Source organism: Diadema antillarum, unplaced genomic scaffold, assembly GCF_040938485.1.
Source record: "Diadema antillarum isolate AM-2024a unplaced genomic scaffold, OU_Dant_1.0 scf00000190, whole genome shotgun sequence".
Classification (NCBI taxonomy): Eukaryota; Metazoa; Echinodermata; class Echinoidea; order Diadematoida; family Diadematidae; genus Diadema; species Diadema antillarum.
In genome coordinates, this window is record NW_027271079.1 from 258,894 (window position 1) to 286,382 (window position 27,489).

General features: G+C 38.5%; 1 protein-coding gene across 1 annotated transcript in view; it reads right to left on the minus strand.

The window, feature by feature from the left end:
- Positions 1-20,238, minus strand: part of LOC139723429 (TNF receptor-associated factor 3-like) — a 61,801-nt gene extending 41,563 nt beyond the window's left edge. The window contains exons 1-2 of the mRNA XM_071634674.1: positions 13,593-20,238; positions 1,660-8,333 (exon numbers count right to left, since the gene is read on the minus strand). The gene's annotated coding sequence lies outside the window, so the exon portion shown is untranslated. The remainder of the gene's footprint in view (positions 1-1,659; positions 8,334-13,592) is intronic.
- Positions 20,239-27,489: the final 7,251 nt, after the last annotated feature.

The window sequence follows — 27,489 nt, forward strand, 5'->3', positions numbered from 1 at the left end:
CCTTTCAGTTCGATACCATTTCAAAGAAAACAAACAAACGATGTGTTACAACAATAAGTAAGCATACAGGTTATGAAACATTTTGTTCATAATAATTGTATTATTAGAAAAGAGAGGCCAATGTAAAAGAAATGCTTGTAGAGATTTGTTTACTCAATGAAAATTTAGTGAATTAGAATAGAACAAAAAATAGAAACGAAAACGCACACACAGGCACTGGAAACTTGGAGGAAACAAGACGGAGACAGGACAAACGACATGAGATAAAGGGGTGGGGCATATTACAAGGAGAAGGATAGAAGAGAAGGAAGAAAGGAATTTGAGAGGTAGCAGCACGTGCAGATCTAAATGCTAGACACTACAGCTATTGGCATAGTCACAGTGATTGACATAAAACGAATTTGGAAAACTTGCTTACAATACGCTCATGCTTTTCAGTTGAATGATTTGTACGATTTGTACATCATTCATGCAATATTACGATGTGCCAGTATGACCCTCATCCTGAACAAGTTTCATTCTGTCGCCACTGAAGGAAGTGGTGTATGATCAAGGGGGAGGAGGTGCTTTCACTTACTTGTCCCTTTTAACTCGAGAAATGAATTATATTTTCTTTAAAAAGATGATTTCAAAGGTCGGGGGCAACTTATTCTAACTCCAAGCATAACTCTTTTGCGAATATTGTTCGAAGACTTGACGGTAAAAAGTTTTTTTTTTCCGTTCCCTAGCCATCACAAGAAATAAAATGAAAAAGGTACGTTATTCTAATATGGTGGATCCTTGCATCGGAAATTTTGCAGATTATGTGAGCGAAAAACAATGCAAATCTATTCTTAATGAAAATGTACTCGTAGATTCTTTGAATGCAGAAATATTGCTCAAACACGTCAGTGCACTTGATGAAAATTACACTCTAAAAAATCCGGGTCAGAACTGACCCGGAACTGGGTCCGTTGGGGTCACACACCGTTCCGGGTCAGAAATGACAAGGAATGGGGTCAGATATGACCCCATCCAGAGTCATGAATTGGGTCAGGGTGACCCCATTCCGGGTCTTCATGACCAAATTCCAAGTCAGTTTTGATCCGGAACGGTGTGTGACCCCCAACGGACCCAGTTCCGGGTCAGTTCTGACTCGGAATTTTTTAGAGTGTAGACTTTCCGTTCTGAAGCACTGGATTTTAAAAATTTTTACTACATCAATGTGTCGACATCGCTGGAAAGATAAGCTACAATAAATCGTGTACTGGCACAAATTTTTGGAACTTTTTAGAAAAATGAAAGAGCACCTAACTAACCTCCTGAAAGCAGAGGATAATCTGCAGTTGATGTATCAGTATCGAGTCGAGGGAATGGCTGTGTATTTTTATGAGGAAATTGTAGATTTTTAGTTGTTGTTGTTTTTTTTTTTATTCATCATGTATAATCAGTCTGGCCTTCCCATTCAGCAATGACGGCATAGTCATGATAGTCCACATGAGTTTATTAAGGTTTTAAAGCTTCGTTACTCTTACAGTATACGGCATGTCAAAATTTTCTCTCAGTTTATACTGTATGAGTTTAGCCGACTTTTCTGCATTCGCCGAGTTCACATTCAGTGATTGGAGTAATTGCCTTTTTAAACTAGATGAAAAACAAATACAAATTATATCGACTTACCTTGACTTTCAAGGTGGTTGATTGGCTACTCCGGGACATGAGCAACTTTCTCCGATTAATTTCTGGACATATTTTGTCTCATCGGGAATGTGATGCCTTTTCTCGGTAGCCATTTCGTTGACCTAGCTCTGACCTCCTTTCTTGAGATAACAGAAAGAAGGAAGACGAAAAGTCATGACTATCGAGCAAAAAAAAGAAAAAAAAATCCCAGTCTCTGATACCCTTACATTATCAAAGAATGCATGAGTGTATTATATTGAAGTGGGACAAAAGAATATCTGTAACCTTATTTGGTATTCTTTTCCCTTACTGATTTCATAATGTTCGTACAAGTCATACTTTGCAGTACAATGTGAATGTACTCTTTTTGCAAAAACACTTGATTCATGGGTCAATCAGTTGGAAATGAGTTGCCACTTTACATGAATATTGACCTATTGGAACAATATTCGAACTACTATAGTGCAAAGAGTTCTTTTGCAATTTTAACATAACTATAATGTTGACACAATGCATGTGATGTCAAAATAGTACAACGAAACACCTGGGTGTTGTGATACAATCATCACTGTACAAAATGCCTTTGTCAGTGTACTGCTACAGAGTACTGACTGTACGAGACATTTATGTCGTATCCCGTATGTATTTCGTCATGTTATGTTTTGATATTTGGCTATCTCATCTCATTCCTCTTCTTTCTTTCCCCTCGTCCTTCTTCCTCACCTCATCTTCCTCCTCGTTCTTTGAATTCTTGATTCCCTATAATGTTCCTATTTCATAGATAATGCCTTTCGGCGCCTGGGCGGCACTTCCAAAGGTTTCAGTTGCCACAATGGCAATCCTCCGTCGGGATCCTATGAGGAAGCTCGGGAAACTCACGGTTGTGTTTGTTTGCCCCCCTCCCCCCTCCCCGACTTGCAACATAACATGCATCGTGACACAGTCTCTCGAAATGGGAAGAGCAGACACCAAAGGATATCGGCAGGATCCTTATTATCATGGGCTAACTTGCATCTTGATCTGTCGCTGAAACGATTCTTGTCTTCGTATATTATACTTTCTCATTATCATTTAAAGGGGCATTCCAGACGATTTTTATAATTTCACATCATGTGGTAAATCAACACCTGTATGTACAGATACTTGAAATTTGGTAAAGTGGACCTTGAACACGGAAACCGACACTGTAAAAACATCGGTGTTAGATTTAACACCACGGGTATTAAATCTAACACCGATCAAACTTCAATAAAGGACCACACCCACAGGTGTTAAAAATGCACTGTGATGGTGTTGAAAAGTGTTCACTTGACACTTCGTGGTGTTAATTTGACACTGTACCTGGTGTTATTTTGACACTGTACTGGTGTTAATTCAAAAATGACACCACATGGTGTTGATTTGATATTTGTTGGTGTTAATATCAATGGTTTAACACCCGTCCAGCTTCAATAAGAGACCACACCAGCTGGTGTTACTTTGTTGTAAATCTATTTTCACATTTTTTTCAAAAATCTAGTATTTTAATGTAAAATTCTTGATCGTCTTGTTTAAATTAAAGATCAACAAGAAGTGCAGTTACTAAGAAACTCTTCAAAAAACATTTTAAAATTTGGAAATGACACCCGGAGGTGTTAATTTAACACCATAAATGAGCACCGAAAATTTAACACCAGCTCGGTGTTCACTATTTAACACCGGACTTTTTGCAGTGGATACTCGGAAAATCTTAAACAAATTACACTGAACAGTGTTGATGGCATAGAGGAGCCTCACGTATTTCAAAAGTGTAGCGGTGTCATTCCATCACAATACTGCTTGCTTTATACCGCTTGCGTAACAAGATCACATGTGTAGAACCTATGCACGCCTTCTTAACTCATGCATTCTTGAGTTGAGGCTGCCATGTCATCATCCTTGTTCAATGCAATTTGTTATAAATTTTGAAAACAGTCTTATTCCTCATCCTAATCACTATATAAATTCTGAAACTCTGTACTTAGTATTTGTATAAATAATTCAGGTTGTTCAAATGCAACTCGGATTATTTGTTGTGTATAAATATCTCCGTAAAAGCGGAAAAGCATTTCTTTGAACATTTACTTATTTAACCGACAAGACACCTGTATTAAGATTATATGGAATTGCAAACATCTATGAATAATTACCTAACTGTGAAGAATTCTATCTTATAACGGTGCACAAAATACGTTGATTTCTTGTCGCAGTCTATACGAGATGGAATCTTTTTAAGATATCAACGTATTTCAGATGTACATGAATAGATTCTGGCTTCATATAATGTTATTATCATTATGTATTGAGTGATCCACGTTTTACAAGCCTTACTTTTCAGTTGGACCACTCTTTTCAATCGTTTTACTTACTCTTGTGATGTTTTCTGTTGCAACGTATGCATTGCTAGTTTTGGTTTCTACTTAATGTTTATTTTCTTATCAGGTCTACATGTACTTTATGACTCACACTGCAGTGTATCTTTCCTACAATTGCTAAAACAAAATCATTTCTGTAGTGTTTATGCTTTGTATTTTGTTTGACCCTTTTGTTGCATAGAAAACGTGACAATTGGATTTAAGAATTGAAGAGCTTGCTTCCAAAAGGCATTAAATCCATCATTTTCAATGGATTTAGCGCCTTTTGGAAGCAAGCTCTTCAATTAAAGAAATTCATATAAATGGAAGATTCAGATAAGTTATTGTGGAACGTCGTGGACAGGAACGATTTTTGGTCTTATTGACTATCAATTGTAAATTTCCCTTTGCATGTTTGGATCCTATTCATATTGCGTGTAATGCAAAGATCTAGAATCTACAGTGCAATTATGAATACATGTATAATTCTCCCATGCAATAATTGTGATTGGTGTTGAAAAATAAAAATACAGTACAAGAAAATTTCGTACTCTTTCTCTGTTTCAGTGGTTGAAATTAACCTAAAATAGAAAAAAAAATGGAAGAAAGGGGTTTGTGATTGAACATGATTATTATGTCCGAGTCTCTGTTCGGTGTAGATTTCGCAGGAAATCGAGACAAGCAATACTGATACACTTTTGAACACAAGATATGGAGAGATTTGATGCAGTTTATTTATCTGTCATGTACAACTGACATCGCATTTACAATGTATAATAAATAATGTCCCCGGTTTTTAATCACCCAGTCGCATTATTGCGTTACAGATGAGTTAAGATTAGTAAGCTTATATTGCATGATCCGTAAGAACCAGCAACATTTTCTTAATTAAATAAACAAACACGTCCGAATTATGGTACAATCGTAAAGTGTCTCATGAACTCTTTTTTTTTAATCATGTCGTCTGCAACATCAGGAAGAGTAAATCTTGTATTCGCGAAATGTCTGTATACATCATCCCTGTGCCTGTTTGTCTCCGACAATGGGTTGGTCATTTTCATAATTCGCGCAACATTTTCCGGACGGCATTACGCACGTTCTGCAATTCTCCAGATGGTGAAGAATCGGTTTAACGATTTGTGGCGGTGCATAGGCTGCGATTGTCCTGTAGTAACCTTGGCAACTCGGGATTCCTTGGGTAGTTCCCTCATGTCTCTTTACGACTTAACCGATAACAATGTTATACGGGTACGGGACCAGTTCGTTCAGCCGGTGTCGCATAATCTTCTTGATTACCCTGTATGGGAGTTGCGGAAGTTTGGTGTGTCTGTTCTTTGGTACGTGATATTGTGCCTTGAACCGCTACATCGACACAAGAGACTTAAATAACATGCATGTGAAGATGAGGACGCTTCAAAAGCCTCCGCGGGTCGGGATTAAGCTTGCGGTTTTACGTTTACAGCACACAATTCTCCCTACTTCATAAAAACTGCAACAATTTTGTCCGAGTGGTCCTTATATAGGACCTACAGTATTATGAGTTTCTTTATGCGGAGTTGAAAACAGTTTTTGAAACGAACGTGTAAGAGAGTCCATGTGCAGCAAACGCTGCGGAGTTTGTACATCATGTCTGCTCTTCTTCGGGTAGGCCTATTAAGATTTGATGGCAATTGTCGTCTTTTTGGACTTAAGTCTTCACGATGATATAACATTATCATATAGGCACGTGATTATGCCTGACGGTTCCTGTTGCATTAGTAATTATTCATCTGTCACAAGCAGACAAGTGTCACCACTACTAGAGCTGTATAGTCCTCGTCGCTTCATCGCTACCGCCATCGATCATCTGCTCACCAGTGTCGCAGTATAACGCACATTGCGGCTTTTGCTCCTGACTTGTTGGTTCACCAAGAGGAAAGACGTCTCATCGTATACATAGAATAGCTCGAGAGTCCAGCTTATCATTGGGTATGTTGTGATTTGGCCAAAATTGGCGACTGCTCCATCGTAGAACTACCAAATATAATGGGTCCTACCCGGGAAAGCCAAGTGATGACGGTAAACGGGCATTTTCATCCAGAAGTTAGGAGAAATCCTTCAATATTTTACCGGGAGTTGGTAATCATATCTACTTGTATAGCGTATACCGTTTGAATGCATGGTTTTGATATGATCGTTATACACGTAGATAGAACTTCATCCTCATATACTGGACACACTTTAACACAATTTTCAGTTGGAGTTGTTGAGCAGTTGTGACGTTAGATCTATGTTCTATGAGTACAATCTCTGGTTCTCCAGTTCTCGTTTTTTAGCTTTCGGCTGCTTCATCCTCATTGACAGTAGCTGTCCTGATCGAGCCGCAGAAACTAGGTAAGGTGGACAGTAAAGAGCGGTGCATTTTAAACGATCCACGATTTGTGATGAAAGTGGTCACCCTGCGAAGACTTCCTCGGGCATGGTACATGTATAGGCCTACGTTCTTAAGCTGCTTCAGAATCCATTCACTTTATTGTTTTCAAACACTTTTTCTCAGGATATGATAGCTTTTTCTACGAGATATTTGGTATCTCTAACCGAGTCTCCTTGTACCAGGTTTCAGGTTCAGTGATATATTTCCGGCAAATGAATAAATGAATAAATAAATATATACAAGTACAAGTAACATGCGATCAATTTGAAAATGCTGGGCACATCTCTAGTAATACAAAGACTTGTGACGAGTGTGTCCTTAACATGAGTGACATTCCATATTTATACAGTATCACAGTAAATAGAAATACAAAACCGAGGTAAGGACAGGGACAAAGACAGAGACATAATAGACATCAATAGACATAGGCATAAACGTACATGAATCTTGATTCAAATGTGCCTGCAACGTTTCATGCTCATATTATCAGGACAGCATAACAAAAAACGTTTCGATTAATCTTCTTTAAGGACAATCAACTCGTGTTTATACTAACATTGTACCCAATCAGGTAAATTCTATAGACGGTATCTACAGATTTATGGGAGGCCCTTTCGAGAAGATTACAAATAGAGTTGTAGTTTTCGTTTCATCTTTTGGGGGAGCTGTCATAGTCAATCTCTGTTCCAAATAATGATTTCTCGAAAGAAAAGGACAACAAAAAAGTAATATCGATGCCAATGTATAAAATCAACAATTGGCTCTGTAGGATTGTCTTTCGACAACATACATGCGGTTGGGGAGAAAGTAACTCTCGTGAATAAAACATGAATAAATTTGAGTAATATGAATCATGCAATCAATCAGGAATCGAACCTCGGAAGTAGACAAACCATGTGGAAAAGAATGAATCTCGTGGAAATTGTGCGTTTAAGAAGTAATCACGACATTGCAGGTGAATATCTTGCCAATCGAAAATGCATGCAAACCAAACAATCTTCTCTTCGAAAAGCTCAATGAAAAATATATTTGCCAAAACCATGTACACACAAATTTCAAACGAAAAGATTTCCTTTTCTAATGTTCTGGTACAAAATCATTTAAGAACTGTTATACGGCATTCGATTTCGCCAAGAGTTTGTACTTTTAAGCAGAATATTAGAAGATATACACACGTAAAATGTTTTAGACTGCGTTTTAAAAGATATATGGATTTGTTTGTTTTTCCCAGGGAATGGTTATGTTCTATCTTCCGAATTAGCTGGTTTATAAATTTTCTACGATTTTCTAGGATGATTTCCATGCTTACATCCATTGAACATGTGTTTTCTTCTTCTGTCATGTCATATTTTGTATCTTTATTCGTTTAGTATGTTATATTTCGTACCGTTGTGTTGTTTATAGATATCTATATATTTATATTTCTATGTGAACTCCTTTGAAAACCAGTATTTTATAATAAAAGAGCTATTCACCGTGTGAATGATGATAAATGAACAAACAAGGAGACAGCTATACAGTGTATCCATTCCGTCTGTGTACAGTGAAGTGCAGGTGTGTCTTGAATGCTTAAAGGGATGGTACAGTATTGGGGGAGATGAGAATTGGGCTTTTAACTTTTTGCGAGATACCAAGAAAACACTAATTTTATTTCGGAAGTCTCGAAAGAGACTACGATGCATAATGAGTAATAATAGGAGAGCCCGCACGCGCGTCCAGCAATACGTTCGCGTTCGTTCCAGCCGACAGGACGTTCTCCTGCTTAGCTCCGCGGTTGATTTCTTTTCGTAATATTCTTCGCCGGAATTTACCCTTTCGCGAGGTAAATTTGCTTCGCCGGTCATCGGAAACCATTTGAGAAGTGTCAGACGCATCTTTCGAGCCTAACCCTTACAAAAAAGAACCATGGTTTTACCATGGTAATACCATGGTATGGTAATGAACCATGGAAACCTGGTAATTTTGCCCTGGTAAAACCATGGTACATTACCATGGTATTACCATGGCAAAATACCATGGTATTACTGCTCTTACCATGTACCATGGTATATTACCATGGTATTACTGTGCTTACCAAATACCATGGTACCGGTACCATGGTACAATACCATGGTATTTCTGAGGTGATTTTACCATGGTATTACCATGGTATTACCCTGGTATTACCATGGTATTTACAATTTGAAAAGAAAAATAACACTAATGGTCGTGTATTTACAGCATGCAGTACTAGTATGTTACCTACATAACCTGGCCTCGATTCACATACACCTGTTTCTACACTATTGTACAAGACCTACATCCTAATCTATACAGGTCTACCTATCTGTATACTTAGAGTATACATCCTATTCCTAGATACATTGCTAGTGTATCAGTTCTTTATATATGGGCTGATATCTGAAAAGATTTAAGGCATGGTTACTAACTACATGTCATGCATAATATTAGTCCTATCAAAATATGAATATGCATTGTTATAACACAAGTTAAAATAGTTGGTAACAAAAGAGAAATTTCCCAACATACTTCAAAGTTTAAACCCAGAATATATACTTTGGGTTTTTATGTCTTTTATCTATTTTCTCACTTTTGCATGTTAGATGCTCTCTCATGAATATTCATGAGCGATACAGAAACCAAGTCAAAACATGGTTCGTGCAACTTGAATCAACTTGTGTTACATTTTCCAGTTGGGTTAATGAGGTTTAAACTGCATGGGAAGAAGTCAGTTCTTGGTACCATGGATATATTAGTACTAACCGGGTGTTTGCACTCACCCACACCCCCCCCCCCCCACACACACACAAGCACACACATACACACACTACACACATTCACACATATACTAAATACAGGCTGTAGTACATTTATTACATGAACATACCGGTATAATATTTTGGGTCGTACTTGGAATTTGTATGAGATAACGCACAATGTGAATTAGTTCCAAAACTTTGCTTATCTTTAACGGGCCAGGCTTATTTGGCTATAAATGCTAAAAATTGCATTTTGGGAGGGAATTTCGCCTCCCCCCCCCCCCCCCCTCCACAAGATCTCGACCATTAGTATTACGATCGTAGCGAAATTTGGCCCAAGTTACAACCACATTGTAATCTACAAAATTATGTGTTATATATCTTATAATATTTTTTTTTAATTGTCAATTTCTAATTTTAATTCATCAATTAATTATTTGTGCAAATTAGGCCCATCATCTTATTTTAGCCTAATTAAAAGCATTAAGAGTCTATTTCTTAATCATTTGTAAGTCTGTTTTTACATGTTTAAAGACCATGCATCAGACATTAAAGGACTTCCAAAAGCCAATTTATTATGTACTAGTATATGATTTTTTTTTTAGTTTAAAATGTATTTCTTTGTTTTTTATTGTTTCCTTTGTTTTCTTATGAGATTCTCATTGACCACTTTTATACCATAATTAGCATAAGATCAATCAATCGCAGTGATTAATGTTACAGCAGTGATAGCTCCAGGGGGCCCCTTCTTTAATTTTTGATAAGATAAAAATAAATAAATAAAAAGAAAACAAAATGAAAATGGGCGTGTCTCCCCCCTTTAATTGCGGAAGTGGCACCATGACAGATCCCTCCCCCATCCCCACCCCCACCCCATTTACGGAATTCCTGGATCTGCTCCGATAAAGAATAGTCAGATTTTTAAAGAGTTTCTTTGTTGCTGTTTTCAATCAATCTTTGCGTCGATTTTTTTTTTCAATCGGAGAAGGGACCGTACTTCACAAGCTTTGTCTTTTTAGTGGGTCCCTGCTTTTTTCACACAATGCATATTTCATTTATTTCACTTTTGTTACCTCAGCAACCACTGCATTGTACCCCTACTTTAGGTTTTCAATTATTGCTTTCTCTGTACAAATTACATGCATTCTACTTTCATTGAAGAAAGCGAGATTTATGTTCACCAAATAGATTATTTTGCTGTGGAAAAAACAACAATGAATTTGAAGTTGAACTTGAAAAAAAGTCAGGAAAATGTCTCATGACAGGGTCTCTTCCATCGCAGACTCGAAACATCGAGGGTGGATTCCGCCCTTCCCTCTCCTGCCACGTCCCTTAGAGTTTAAGGGGTTTACCTTTAGAATCGGTTGATATATATTTTGATTTTTCCCATTCGTTGCAAGTATACTCATAATGGTCCAATAGTTTTGACTGTAATGTATTGGTACGTTTATAATCGTTTAAAAAGTGGAATCAATTGGTAAAACTGCCAGATTTGATGAACTGGTATGAACTTCCCCAGTCATGCCAGTTTGATACATTACCCGGCTGGGTTCTACTAACTGTTACAGCCTAAACTTTATCAAAGTGCATGTAGGTTAAATCTGCATTGCTTTGAAGTTGAATAAATCTATCAGTTGTGTCAAGTCATTTGCAACAGGTATACAAGAGCCTGGTTCAAAAAAGTTGAATCTGCTGGAATCATGGAGTTGATGTTTTAGTATGCCAGTTCTTACTGGTAAATCTGCCAGTTGTGGCCAGTCGATTCAACCTGCACCAAATTGGTCCAACTTTTTCGGGGTCATCCCACAAGTCATACGGCCCACAAGCTCGACATTGCATCATGGGGCTTATTGTAAAAGTGTCGTGGGCCTTATTTACCTAGTGTCGCAGTCATGTGGGCCTTGTTCGCTAGGTGTCAAATTCATGGGTTGTTTGATTTGTTGGCTGTATGATTTGTGGGTGTCGAACTCGAATGTGCACTCATTGTTTCTACTGTAATCAACTGGTTGTTGTATGCCATTTCACACAATTTCTTTCAAGTGGATCATCAACTGAAAAATCTGCTTGTTGTGTCCAGTTGATCCCACTTTGTCTAAGGGCATACTTTGGTCTATTTCTTCCTACTGGAATCAACCAATAGGCTTTAATGTTCCAGTTTACACAATAGATCTAATTTTTTTAATCTGTCATTTTCATTAGAACAGTTCAACTGTTAGTGGTATGGCAGGGCCCTGTGGTATAGAGCAGCGACAACACTGGAGAGGCTCTCCTGGATAAGACCTTATTATTATTATTATTATTATTATTATTATTATTATCATTATTATTATTATTATTATTATTATTATTATTATTATTATTATTATTATCATCATCATTATTATCACCAGTACCACTATGCTACTACTATTAGGTATGTTGTTATTACACACATGTAACTCACTCATCACAGTTTGATCCATTTGTTCAAACTGGAGTCATCTATGTTTTCTCAGTGTACCAGTCCATTCCATCGCTTTCAAGTGGAATCAACTGGTAAATCTGCCAGTTGTGTCTAGTCAAGTTCAATACAATTATTGTATCTATACAGGAATCGGGTAGTTGATATTTCAGTATGACACTTTATTCCGTTTCTTGCAATTGGAATCCAGTGGTGAATCTGTAGGTTATGTCAATGAATTCTAATTGGTAGACAATTGCCTAGTTTATTTCATTTGTTTCAGTCTGTCAGTTGGAATGAAATGTTAGTTTGGAGTCAACTTGTCTAAGTGGAGTCAACTAGTGAGTCTGCCAGTTGAACGACATGTTTTCCAGTTGGTACAAATAAAACTTCATAATCAATGATTTAGAGCCAGGCCATGATATTCAGCTGGAATTGATTGGGTTTTTTTTTTCAGAGTGTGCCAGCTCATTCAATTTAGTGTCAGCTGGAATGGCGTGAGTTGGTATTAATTTTCATCTTAAAATTGTATGGTAATTCACACCATGGTAATGTGAACGAGTATCGGCCTACTTCCAGTTTGCAACTATTTGAACAAGTTGGGTCAAACGGATAGCTATAATGGGACCATTTTTTCCTTGTGATACCAGTAGAGAATGTACCTTTTTTCGTCATTATTTGACATTTAAAAGGAGTATACAGTACTGGATGAGATGAGGATTCAGCTTGTAACATTTTGCGAGATATTTAGAAACCACTCTTTGAAATGATAAAGAGCAGAAGAGGACTCAAACGTTTATTTAATGAAAACAGGCTGAGAAATGACTGAGATATCTAAAAACAAATTAAAACAAAGAGCTCCTAATGAAAGATGGGGCCTGTCAATTTCATTTTTTTTGGGGGGGGGGGTTGGTAATCTCAGCCATTTCAAGACGAATTTTCTTCAAAACGTTGAATCCTTCTTGAAATTACAGCTGTATATGCTCTTTCATACACTTTATTTCATGAGAGGTTTATCATGTAACAGAAAAAATAAGTTGTAGATCTGAATCCTCATCTCAACCAGTACCTACTGTACAGTCCCTTTCAGCTATAAGAATATATCATAATTGATATGTTGTTGTTGAACCATGGTATCACCATGGCTATTTTTGTGTACCCTTAGAAATACAGAAGATGACAAAAAGACTATGGTTATATATGCTGCGGTACGATTAAAGACCCTGTGGTTGTAGTACATGGTATGATGGTTATCATATGGTATCTCCGTGGTTATTCTATGGTACAAGTAGGCCTAGTAGTGCCAGAACCGTGCCATGGTATGATGGTTATTACATGGTATATCCATGGTTAATTAGTGCAGCGATACTGGGGAAATTCCTTATATACCATGGTTATTTTATGGTACAAGTGGTAATACCGTGGTGATGCCATGGTATGATGGCCATAACCCGGCATCACCATAGTTATTTTATTGTACCTGTATAGTTATACCAGGCAAATACAGTAGATGGCATGGTTTTTCCATGGTACTGGTAGTAATACCATGGTAGTGCTATGGTATAAAAATTATAACATAATATTACCATGGTTATTTTGTGTCGCCTATGGTAAAACCATGGAAATACCATAGACTTCACAGTTATTCTATAGTATACGTATCAGTACCATGGTCGTGTCATGGTATTGATAGTTTACCATGGTTTTTCTGTGATATCACCGTGCATCACCATGGTTTTTCTGTGGTACTCGAAGCAATACCATTGATACCATGGTTTTACTATGGCAATTGAGGTTTTACCATGGTTTTTCTGTGGTATCACCATGCATCACCATGGTTTTTCTGTGGTACTCGTAGTAATACCATCGATACCATGGTTTTACTATGGCAATTGAGGTTTTACCATGGTAATACCGTAAATTTCATGGTTATTTTTTGTAAGGGAAACTAGACGGTGGTTCGACAAATATGAGCTCTAAAGAGCAGCACGATCCATCCCTCGCTTTACGAGCTACACGTGGACAGGAGGTCTGTGCCACGTTACCACCACCAGCGCCTCCCTCCGGCGATGCCGGTACGGCGCACGTACAGAAGAATGTGAGCATCGGTAAGACTAAGGCTCCAGATTCAGGGAAGAAGCCGATGAAGAAAATCCCTAAAAAAGCACCTCATACGGTATCAAAAGCCCCTTGCGAGGATCGGGCGTCTACCTCCGGGGATGTTAGTTCTCGTCTAGACAAACTTGAAAATCTCCTCGCCGAAGTGGTGAAACACCTTCCCCAATCGCATGATAAAACCACTAGCCGTGCTGCTGTGGTACATTCAGGCGCGTCTACATCTAGATCTACTGCGGAGGAATTTTCCCGCTTGCCTGCTGACGTCCGCCATTTTGTTGGGGACGATTTTGATACGTCCGACGACACAGAGCGTGATGGACCGTTCGATTTTGACGAAGGGGTGGAAGAGGTTCCCCCTGCTGCACAGCTACCCCCGTTGGCAGCCAAGTATGCTATCCCCATCGGAATAGGGGAGGCAGTTGACGAGGAAATCGCAAAATCGGTGAATTACTTCATTGGCAACAAACTGGAAGATAAAGCCATCGAGGAAACGGTTGGAAAATACCCCCCTCCGAGCAACTGCCCCCACCTCGATACACCTAAAGTGAACGCTCCCATTTGGGAACACTTGCAATCCGTCACGCGTAACCGTGATCTGAAACTACAGAGAGTGCAGAAATGTCTGACTCGCGGTATTGGGGCTCTTCTGCGCTCTCTCGACGCGCGAGATATCTCCGAGTCTCAGCAAGACGCACTTGCTCTTTTGAGTAATGCGCATTTCGAACTGAATTGCGTGCGGAAAGATCTGATTAAACCTGACATCAACTCGGAATACGTGCATCTCTGTAAGCCCTCAACACCAGTCACGCAGCTCTTGTTTGGTGATGATCTCACAAGACAGATGAAAGATCTAAAAGAACAACACAAGGCCTCTGCTGGGGTCATGAGGACCCAGCAGAAACACATTTCTCGCCCGAGCGGCTCTTTCCATCCGTACAGACGACCCTTCTACAGCGGAGCTCGCCGCGCAGGCTCGCGATGCGGGCTGGACGGGCGCACGTAGTGCTGCAGCCTCACGCTTCGTGCATGGAACGGCAAATCGTCCTTTTTTAGACCAGCGCTACCAGGGGAAGTCGCGACCTCCCCCACAGCAACGGCCGCAGAGCAGAGCTCATCCACAGGCCAGAAGCAAGGCTCCCCACAACAAGTAAACCAACAGCCCTCCTCTGAAGAGGTAGGAGACAATGATTCAACAGATTGCTCATTTGACATGTCAGTAACTGACCATGATGCATTTCTATCTTGTCTAGAAGAACAGTTTTCTAGATCTACTCCTCGATTTACTAGATCTATAGAATCTAGACCTACCACTTCATGTGTAAATGACCATCCAGTTGGAGGTCGACTGAGGCTTCATGCATGTAATTGGGAGAAGTTAACTTCAGATCCCACAATACTACAAGCTGTGAATGGCTATAAACTTGACTTCAAACCTGAATGTTTTCCACCTGAAAGGCTGAAACCTTTGGTTCAGTACAAAGTAAAGAATGAAGATTTGGCCAATATCCAAGCTGAAATTGATTCACTGGTAGCCAAGAATGTTATTGAACCTTGTTCACATGAAGCGGGAGGGTTCATCTCTAACATTTTTACCCGCCCCAAGAAGAATGGCAGCCTTCGGGTCATTCTTGACCTCTCAGAGTTGAACAAAAGCCTAGTCTACCAGCATTTTAAAATGGATTCCATCCATACAGCAATGCAATTCATTACACCAGATTGCTTTCTAGCCTCAGTCGACCTTCAGGATGCTTATTATTCAGTACCAGTTGATCTGCAGGATAGGAAATACCTGCGATTTGTGTGGCAGGGCCAACTTTGGCAATATCGTGCACTGCCAAACGGGCTTAGTACAGCACCGCGTCTGTTCACAAAGCTTCTCAAACCAGTTTTTGCTCATCTGAGAAGAGCAGGCCATATGGTAGTGGGATACCTTGATGATACTATCATTATTGGGAAGAATGAGGCTTGCACTCAAAGAGCAGTCGATGCTACGACTGATCTCTTCGAAGATTTGGGGTTTCTTGTCCATCAGTCTAAATCAGTGTTAAAACCCACTAAAGAAATCACTTTTTTGGGATTTGTCCTTAACTCTGTGAACATGAAAGTTACTCTCCCTGAATCTAAGAAGGAAGATATCACTGCTGAGTGCGTAGACCTGTTGAATGCCACAGAGTCCTCTATTCGAGAAGTGGCTAGAGTAATAGGGAAGCTTATTGCTACATTTCCCGCAGCCCAATATGGACCCCTCTACTACAAACTCTTGGAAAAAGAGAAGATTTTGGCATTAAAGGCCAATAAAGGTCACTTTGATAGGAAAATGAGCCTGTCTAATAGAGCCAAACAGGAACTTAAGTGGTGGATTGACCACATACAGTACACCTCTAATCCTATCGATAGACCTAGGCACACAATAGAATTGCGTACAGATGCGAGTGGGTCTGGTTGGGGAGCAACAGACATGTGCACAAACACAGGGGGACGATGGAATGAAGTGGAAAGAGAAAAGGCTGTTAACAATGAGATCAATTATCTAGAAACCCTTCCAGCAGGATTGGCATTGAAGTCCTTTTGTTCTAGCCTGAGAAATGTTCATGTTCTCATTAGACTGGATAATACTACTGCAGTCTCATATATCAACAATATGGGGGGCTTCAGATCACAGGACTGCAACAAATTGGCACATGACATTTGGGAATGGTGCATTGAAAGACAAATTTGGATCACAGCCGCCTACTTGCCAGGACGGCTCAATACCACAGCAGACTTCATGTCAAGGAAGTTTAACGATCGAACAGAGTGGATGCTTAACAAAGTTCAATTCACTGAAGTCGTAGAATATTTTGGCCTCCCTGAATTAGATCTTTTTGCTTCCAGACTTAATGCACAACTACCCAGGTATATCACTTGGCAGCCTGATCCTTCGGCAGAGAATGTAGATGCATTTACAGTGGATTGGGGTCCATTATGGTTCTATGCTTTCCCTCCTTTCTGCCTTATCCCTAAATGTCTGCAAAAGCTAGATAAGGGCAGATAAAGCCACAGGGTTGTTAGTAGTACCAAACTGGCCTACACAATCATGGTTCCCAGCACTTCAGGACATGCTGACTGAAAAACCACTTGTTCTACGTAGACAGGCATGCACAACTTCTTGTTCAACCTGTGTCTTTAATGCCCCACCCCTTACACAAACATTTGGATTTGCTCTGTTGCAGGCTTTCGGCCAACCCTTCAGGTCGCAGGGATTGAGTGCAGGGACCGTCAAGGTCATCGTAGCTTCTTGGAGGAAATCTACACGACAACAATATCATAGCTTCATCAGCAAATGGAAAGTTTTCTGCACTGCCAACAACATTAACTATCTCAAGACATCATCAGAATGGGCACTAGAATTTCTTTCAGACTTGTTTCACAAGGGAGCCAGCTACGGTACCATAAACTCTGCTAGAAGTGCACTGGCTTCTTTTCTGACTCTCACAGACAGTTCGCTTTCCATAAGCGCACATCCTCTAATAACTAGATTTGTGAAGGGAGTTTTTCACTTACGACCCCCCAGACCTCGCTACACGGAGGTGTGGGACGTTAGAACTGTCCTCAACTATTTGAGGAGGAAATCACCTGCAGGCGAATTGGGCTTGAAAGAGCTAACGTTGAAAGTGACAATGTTGTTAGCGCTTCTCTCAGCACAACGGGTACAGTCATTGAATGCTTTGAGAATAGACAAGATGATGTTCAAAGACAATTCCGTCAAATTCTACATTGATGACTTGTTAAAACATCACAGACCTGGTAATACAGGCCATGTCGTGAGTCTAAGAGCGTACCCTCCAGACAGACGAGTTTGCATTGTACGATACCTTCGAGAGTATCTGAGAAGGACTCAGATTATTAGGAAGGACCAAAAGTATATGTTAATAAGTTTTCGTAAACCTTATCACAGGGTTTCTACCCAAACTTTGTCTCGTTGGATTAAGACAGTTATGGCAGAAGCTGGGATTGACACCAGCTTGTTCTCGGCACACTCCACAAGAGCAGCTGCAGCGTCTGCTGCCCAGAGGAAAGATCTGCCTGTACATGAGATTTTGGCACAGGCAGGCTGGAGTAATGAGAAGACATTTCAAACTTATTACGCGAAACCCCTCAGGGATGAGAATGGGGGTTTCAGCCAAGCAGTGTTATCGTAAAAGGTAAAGCCTTACCCCTCAGTGGTAAAAACGGTCATTGGTACAGTTCTGTATGGCCAAAAAATGTGACTACGGGCTTTAAAGTCTCCTATTATTACTCATTATGCATCGTAGTCTCTTTCGAGACTTCCGAAATAAAATAGAAAATTTAAATGAGAACTTACCTGTTTGAAATTTAAATTGTATTTTATGAGGAAGGTGAAGGAAGAGACTACAGTCCCTCCTCTCCCACCCTTCTTCATAATTTCAGGTAGTTCTCAATAGCAGTAGGATGACTGTTTGATTGGTAGTCACATTTTTCGGAGCTACTAATATTGCTGGACGCGCGTGCGGGCTCTCCTATTATTACTCATTATGCATCGTAGTCTCTTCCTTCACCTTCCTCATAAAATACAATTTAAATTTCAAACAGGTAAGTTCTCATTTAAATTTTCTATTTATTATGATAATACCGAGAATACCATTTTAAGAGGAATTCAAAGTTTATTTGATGAAAATCGGGTTTTGAATGACTGAAACATCCAAAAACAGAGTAAAACAAAGAAACCGTAATAAAGTGTGGGTCCCACACCTTATTACATTTGCTCTTTTTTTTATATCTCAGCCATTTCAAAACCAATTTTCATCAAATAAGCGTTCAATTCCTTATAGAATTACATGCTCTTTCATATTTCATAGAGGTTTCTCATTATTTCACCAAAAAATGTTAGAAACCTGAAATTAGGTCTCAACCAAAACTGTACGATCCCTTTCATTGGTTTATATGAAGTAAAGCAAGAAGCGAGAAGGAAATACGCGAGATATCCTACGGTGACGTCGTTATTCTGACGATATCTCGTTAATCCACAAACACACGTGCTCTATTTACCCATGCAGTTAATTCGCAAATATAAAATGAAATGGGTCACCCCATGGGACGGACACCCACGAGTCATACAACCCAACACACAATTTCTACATTAAAAGAAAGGTCCATCATGAGTCGTATAGCCCATGAGTTTAAACCTAGGCAAAGAAGGCCCATGAATTCGACATTACAACACGTGGTTTGATATGTCCGTCTCGTAGGCCTTGTTTGCTTATAGTGCCTAACTCGTGGGCTGTATGACTCGTGGAGTGTACGACTCTTAGGACTTACGACTCATGGGTCGTATCACTTGCGGGCTGTATGATTCGAGGGTGTCAGTTTCGTGACGTGCATCCAAATGAAATGGGGTTTGCTAATTCGAACATTTGTGGCATTATTTCTAGGGTTTGTAAATCAGGAAATAAGATTCGCTATGACAAGGTTTATTCATCTGAATATGAATTTCGACGTTTGTTCTTTGTGAAGGTCTGTTTATCGGAAAATGGAGAAAAAAAGAAGGTTCGATATTCTGAGAATGAAAAGGTTTCGTGAAAAGGTGTTTGCAATCGAACCTTCTGATTAACAAATTTACGGAATATCAAACTTTTCTTTATTCTCTGATTGATAATGAATCTTCGGAATGACGACCCTATTTTCATTTTGGGATTAACCTTAAGAATAACGAACTATATCAAATTACCTTAAATTTTCGAGTCGATTTCGAAACGATGAACCTTCTGAATAACGATCTTCGTTTCCATTTTCATTTTCGGATAGGCGAATTTTCTGAATAACAAACATTATTTCATCATCAGATTACAGAACCTTATTTCATTTTTCTGAATTAAGAACTTTCGGATAAACAAACCTTTTGAATAGCGAATCTTCGAAAAGGTGGGCCTTCGGAACAAACCATTCTAACCGGGCCGTTACTTTTCATACAGTCGCTTTCAAACTAAACATTCGAAACAACTGTCTTTAATATAAAAAACATAGAATATAATTATGCATGATTTGCGTGTTTTCATTCCACAAAGAAATATAGAAGAAAAGTATTCCCTTATAAAGAAATCGTGAATAGAAATTTGCGTTTGTTTCCTGTGTCACACTCCATATCCGAGGAAAATTTCCTCTACAATAATTATGTTAATCCAAAAGAAAGTAAAGTTCGTTATTTCGAAGGTTCGTTATTCTCAAACACTTAAATTGTATATACCTAACGATGTTCCTTAATCCGACATGAAATACAATTAGTTATTACAGCATGGCTGGTGTTGTTGCTAAGATTCCTTATTCCTAAGGTCCATTCATTGGAAAATTAAATAACATACTCAGTCAATCCGAAAGTGAAAAAGAAATGTGAGTATAGGCCTACTAACATACACTCGAAATTAAAAACCTTATATCATTTTCGAATAACAAATATTCGGAATGACGAACATTTTTCATTTCCGGATTAATGACCTTTCGAAACAAACATTATTTCATTCAGCATCCAGCAATATTAGTAGCTCCGAAAAATGTGACTACCAATCAAACAGTCATCCTACTGCTATTGAGAACTACCTGAAATTATGAAGAAGGGTGGGAGAGGAGGGACTGTAGTCTCTTCCTTCACCTTCCTCATAAAATACAATTTAAATTTCAAACAGGTAAGTTCTCATTTAAATTTTCTATTTATTATGATAATACCGAGAATACCATTTTAAGAGGAATTCAAAGTTTATTTGATGAAAATCGGGTTTTGAATGACTGAAACATCCAAAAACAGAGTAAAACAAAGAAACCGTAATAAAGTGTGGGTCCCACACCTTATTACATTTGCTCTTTTTTTTATATCTCAGCCATTTCAAAACCAATTTTCATCAAATAAGCGTTCAATTCCTTATAGAATTACATGCTCTTTCATATTTCATAGAGGTTTCTCATTATTTCACCAAAAAATGTTAGAAACCTGAAATTAGGTCTCAACCAAAACTGTACGATCCCTTTCATTGGTTTATATGAAGTAAAGCAAGAAGCGAGAAGGAAATACGCGAGATATCCTACGGTGACGTCGTTATTCTGACGATATCTCGTTAATCCACAAACACACGTGCTCTATTTACCCATGCAGTTAATTCGCAAATATAAAATGAAATGGGTCACCCCATGGGACGGACACCCACGAGTCATACAACCCAACACACAATTTCTACATTAAAAGAAAGGTCCATCATGAGTCGTATAGCCCATGAGTTTAAACCTAGGCAAAGAAGGCCCATGAATTCGACATTACAACACGTGGTTTGATATGTCCGTCTCGTAGGCCTTGTTTGCTTATAGTGCCTAACTCGTGGGCTGTATGACTCGTGGAGTGTACGACTCTTAGGACTTACGACTCATGGGTCGTATCACTTGCGGGCTGTATGATTCGAGGGTGTCAGTTTCGTGACGTGCATCCAAATGAAATGGGGTTTGCTAATTCGAACATTTGTGGCATTATTTCTAGGGTTTGTAAATCAGGAAATAAGATTCGCTATGACAAGGTTTATTCATCTGAATATGAATTTCGACGTTTGTTCTTTGTGAAGGTCTGTTTATCGGAAAATGGAGAAAAAAAGAAGGTTCGATATTCTGAGAATGAAAAGGTTTCGTGAAAAGGAATTTGCAATCGAACCTTCTGATTAACAAATTTACGGAATATCAAACTTTTCTTTATTCTCTGATTGATAATGAATCTTCGGAATGACGACCCTATTTTCATTTTGGGATTAACCTTAAGAATAACGAACTATATCAAATTACCTTAAATTTTCGAGTCGATTTCGAAACGATGAACCTTCTGAATAACGATCTTCGTTTCCATTTTCATTTTCGGATAGGCGAATTTTCTGAATAACAAACATTATTTCATCATCAGATTACAGAACCTTATTTCATTTTTCTGAATTAAGAACTTTCGGATAAACAAACCTTTTGAATAGCGAATCTTCGAAAAGGTGGGCCTTCGGAACAAACCATTCTAACCGGGCCGTTACTTTTCATACAGTCGCTTTCAAACTAAACATTCGAAACAACTGTCTTTAATATAAAAAACATAGAATATAATTATGCATGATTTGCGTGTTTTCATTCCACAAAGAAATATAGAAGAAAAGTATTCCCTTATAAAGAAATCGTGAATAGAAATTTGCGTTTGTTTCCTGTGTCACACTCCATATCCGAGGAAAATTTCCTCTACAATAATTATGTTAATCCAAAAGAAAGTAAAGTTCGTTATTTCGAAGGTTCGTTATTCTCAAACACTTAAATTGTATATACCTAACGATGTTCCTTAATCCGACATGAAATACAATTAGTTATTACAGCATGGCTGGTGTTGTTGCTAAGATTCCTTATTCCTAAGGTCCATTCATTGGAAAATTAAATAACATACTCAGTCAATCCGAAAGTTAAAAAGAAATGTGAGTATAGGCCTACTAACATACACTCGAAATTAAAAACCTTATGTCATTTTCGAATAACAAATATTCGGAATGACGAACATTTTTCATTTCCGGATTAATGACCTTTCGAAACAAACATTATTTCATTTTTTGTGAAATGAATCTTCCGAGTAACGTTTTTTTTTTTTTTTCCAGTTTCGGATTAACGAACCTTCGGATAAGTGCAAGATGTTTCTGGACATTTCTGATTAAAAAAAAAAAATAAAAAACCCTTCAAAATAACAAACGTTTTTATTAAACTTCAGATTAACGAACCTCTGGAATAACTAATCTTGGGAATAGCAAATCTTCGTGATATTACAGCAATTCTTTGAAAAAAAACACACGAACCTTTGAAATAACAAATCATCGGAATAACGGACACATGGAATAACTGTGACCGAGTCCTAAATCATCACTATTCATAGATGTATTTTCAAACAGAGCATGAAAGTACAAACAGCTTTATGATTGTTCAATAAATAACACATGACATTAGCAGCGTTTGCGTGTTTTCTTCATAATTATATTCTATTTGTTCGGTTACAACGAAGTTTTCATATAACGAAAGAAAACTGCCGATCACGAGGACAGGAGTGGTCTACATGTATTTATGGTCATTCTTATTCTTTTTCATTAACTTGTTCTATTTGCTTTAGCAAATTGACACTGTGTGGTGTCGGAAAGGTTGCATGTAGAAAGTTACGTACCTGTTCAATTATTCACACCATCTGAGTGAAACGACAGCCGAAGTGAAGAAAACCTTGGACATCTTCTGCGGACGTGATGACTTCCCCGACGTCGATATACCTCTTGGCTTGTAAACTGTTTTATTATTGCTAATTAACAATTGTCTAAATGCGCCCAGCATGTTTCTATAGGTTTATGAACTTTGCTTACTGTATATCATGATACATTGTAGTTTTCATCACGATCATCATTACAAAGTTTTGCTGATTATCAACACTATAGTTATTCTACATTTTTGCTTTTCGCCATTTTTCTCTCTCGTCCTAATTCCTTGCCTTCATAGCATTGATTGACTTTGGTTTGATTATTGATTGGTTTTACCGTTGACTATGTTAATATATCGATATGCGTGAATCTAGAAATAAATCAAATTCTACATTAGGTCTACTTTTTAGTTTCAGAGCAACTTGGCTACTACTTTATGAAATAAGGACGTTTCGCTACAAAACAGCATGAATGTGTTCTACGGATTGAAAATTAGTACATGTATAGTGACAAACGTTCAATAAGCTTTCGTAACTGTCTATTTGTAAGGAATGATGTAGTTTTGGTTGAGGTGAGGCTTATGGTTTCGAATTTTCTTTTTGAGATATCGAGAAACATTAAAGAGGATACAATTTTAAGAGGAATATAAAGTTTATTTGATGGAAATTTGTTTTGAAATGGATGAAATATCCCAAACAAAGTGATTCTGTTAATGTGGGACCCAAGTTTTATTAGGATCGCTTTGTTTTACTTTGTTTTTGGATATCTCAGCCTTTTCAGAACCTTTCCATCAAATTAAGCCTTTTCATGAAATAAAATCAAATTGTATAATTTCTTTTGATCTTATAAGTGGTTTTTATTTGTCTTGCAAAAAGTCAAAAGCTGAATCCCCATGTCAACCAAAACTAGACAATTCCTTTAATTTGCAGATATTGCAAAAAGTATGTTTCTAGGTAACGTTTTCAAAGTATTAAGGGTGCTAAGTTTCATATTGTGTTTACTACACTTGTAGCGTTGAAGCATTAACAATTACACGTCACCGGGTATACACTAGCCCACGATTCGGGAGCATTGTGTTCTCCTTCCCCGAATGGGCGAAAATTCGGGAAGGATTCTGGAACATTACTGAAAGGATTTGGCTCGTTTTGAAATGTTCTAAACCAGCCGAATATCCTCCAAAATACTCTCGAATGTGGCTCCGACAAAATTCATTCGGGCCACAGTCGGGATGTATTCGGATGGAATTCGGTTGGAATCGGGGACGCATTCGGAGCATTCTGGGCAGATTCGGGCCTATTCGTATCATTAGGGGTTAGTAACGGTCCGAATCGTTTAGCCAAATAGACCCGAATATCACGAATAAAGCCGAATATGCCTAGAATGCCCCGAATACCTACCCGAATCCATCAGAATCGTTAACCGAATACAGAGCAGAATACAGCCGAGTGAGCCAAATAGGCCAGGATAAGGACGAATAGCCACGCGAATATAGCCAGATTGGCTATACGCGTGAAGGGAGGCCTCGTATTCGGCGAATCTGGCCATATTCGTCCCAATTCGGGTCGTCATTTGACTCTTTTCGGTAATCGAGTATTCTGTAATCGGGGCAATAGGGCCACATCGGCTCGATTCTGGCCACATTTTTCTCGAGTCTGGCCACTATTTGGTTTGACATTCGGCTTTATTCGGGATGCCCAAAAATTGATTCGGGTCAATTTTTTGGCGATTCTGCTCTAACCTATTCGGAACCTATTAATTCGTCTCTGATTCGGGGAGCTCCCCAAATCAGAGACGAATAGGTTCCGAATCCACCGAATCCACCGAATCCATCCGATTCAGGCCGTATTCGGGCAGAATCGGTCCGAATTTATTCGTGAGAATTCGGTTCTGGTGTAACCCTGGCTTTACATACTTCCTATAGTCGTAGGCCTAAGGTCCGCGTTAAGCCAGGGTCACACCAGAGCCGAATTCTTCCGAATAAACTTGGACTGATTCTGCCCAAATATAGCCTGAATCGGATGGATTCGGTGGATTCGGAACTTATTTGTCTGTGATTTTGGGAGCTTCCCAAATCGGAGACGAATAGGTTCCGAACAGGTCCCAAATCAGAGCATAATCGCCGATCTGGCTATATTTGCGAGACTATTCGGGTCATTCTGGCCGCTCAATATGTTATCGACCTATTCGGCTGCTATTCGGCCGTATTCTTGCCTATTCGGTTCACTCGCCTGTATATCTGCTCTCTATCTGGTAACGATTCTGATAGAATCGGGGAGGTATTCTTTGGCAGATTCGGCTCTATTCTATCTGGCCTAAATTGGGCCGTTACTCCCGTACACTCTAAAAACAGATTGGTTAAAAAATCAACCAATTCGTTGGTCAACCAGTAACCAATGTAATTGGTTAGGCTATATTGGTTGTTTCAGCCATTATATTGGTTATAAACTAACCAATTCGTTGGTCAATCAGTAACCAATGTAATCGGTTAGGCTAGCTATTCGGGTATAGGGCCTGTAACCAATCCACATTGGTTGCCGCGCTCACAGTCATGCAGTTATCTTATTTCTTTATTATTTTTTTTGTTGTTGTAAGCGACATTTCCTGTTGTTTTGCAGAGTTTGTTTTAAATAGTTTAACCATAAGGCCGGTTTATGCCTCTCACAGTTAAAAAACAACAAAACAACAACAACACTCTCAGTAAGTTTTGCATAAAGCTTTGTCTCGCGGGAAGTGAGGAAGTGGGTCACCTGACTGGACCCATGCTGTCGGCCATTCCTGAATAACCTATACGAGCGCGATATCAAAAGATGCTTCATACTTGAACTACTTCGATTTTCTTACAGAAAATTGTAAGAAAGTTGTGAAAATAAGACGCTACTATTCAAAAATGGTTAAACATATCAACTTAATTGGAACTTAATTCATTCATACGAGAATTTAGTGCAGATGGATAATGAGACAATGCATTAGTTACATATTATGCATGATTGCATTGACAAAATACAATTATAGGCCGAAAATGAAATTAAATGAATAAAATGAACTTGTGTATGTGTGTGTGTGTGTGTGTGTGTGTGTGTGCGAGCATTTGTGTGCGGGAATAAAGGGCGTTTTTTTTTCAGTTTGAACATAATTTCTGTTGGTTCTTATATCGATCATGCATCTCCATTACGAGACCATGTAAAAATAACAAAATGTGATTCCAGTTGGAGCTTGATTGTTGTCGGGGTCTTTTTTATTATATCAATCATGCATTTTCATTTAGAGAGTATAATGTACAAAATAACTTAAACATCGAATATCAAAGCCTATTTTTTTTTCAACTTTCATGTTTCCATAAGACATAAATTTTGCTTGTCTAAATATGTGTGTTTTGGTCATAAAGACGTCTTTAAGACGCCATAAAGTCGTCAAAAGTCGACATACGTTTTGCTTCTATATCGATCATGAATATTCATGAGAGATGATCTGATATGCAAAAGCTATTGGCAAAAAGTAAATACATTAATCTATAAGGTATTCATATTGACTTCGATCTTAAATGTGTAGAAAAATTTTATACTTTATTGTGATATTCATTATTCAAATTTCAACTTGTGTTTCAGGAAATATTTTCATATTTCAGCTGGCCTGATAAGAATGGAATATAGTTCAGTAACCATGCCTTCAATCATTACAATTTTTCGAGGGTATATAAACCATGGGTTGCATTGTGATTGTAATTAGGAATAGGACATAGACATAGATTCTAGTGTACTAGGGTGTGTAGGATAGGTCATTTATATTCAATAGGCTAACATTACATTGGTTCATTGTGCACTATAGTCTAGACTAGTTAAAGAGTACGATATGAAATTAGCCGTAAATATGACGTGTGGCACTCACCAGGCGTATTTTTTATTCATGAAATGTGGTTAAATCCCAACCAATATCACTGGTCCCTTCAACCAATGTGGATTGGTTGCATCATATATAGCCCATACTAGATTAACCAATCTATGGTTAAACTAACCAATCCATGTTGGTTAAATGTGCAACCAATGTAGATTGGTTGATATTGAACCAAACGAGATTGGTTACTGTAACCAAGAGATTGGTTGGACACATATCTACCAACGAGATTGGTTAAATTTAACCAATTTATTGGTTATTCCAACCAATCTGTTTTTAGAGTGTAATGATACGAATGGGTCCGACTCTTCCCAGAATGCCCCGAATGCCTCCCCGAATCCAGGCGAATTCCATCCGAATACATCCCAAATGTGGCCCGAATGAAATTTGTCTTTTTCGGGGCCACATTCGGGAGTATTTTGGAGGATATTCGGCTGGTTTCAGGCCGTATTCGGGCAAAATGGTGCGACTTTACTAGGGAGAATTCGGTTCTGGTGTAACCCTGGTTTTACATACTGCACAGTCGTAGGCCTATAGGCCGCGTTAAACCTGAATCGAAATAGCCTAAATTCGAAGCCTAAATCTTCTAAGCGTAAATCGAAAAATT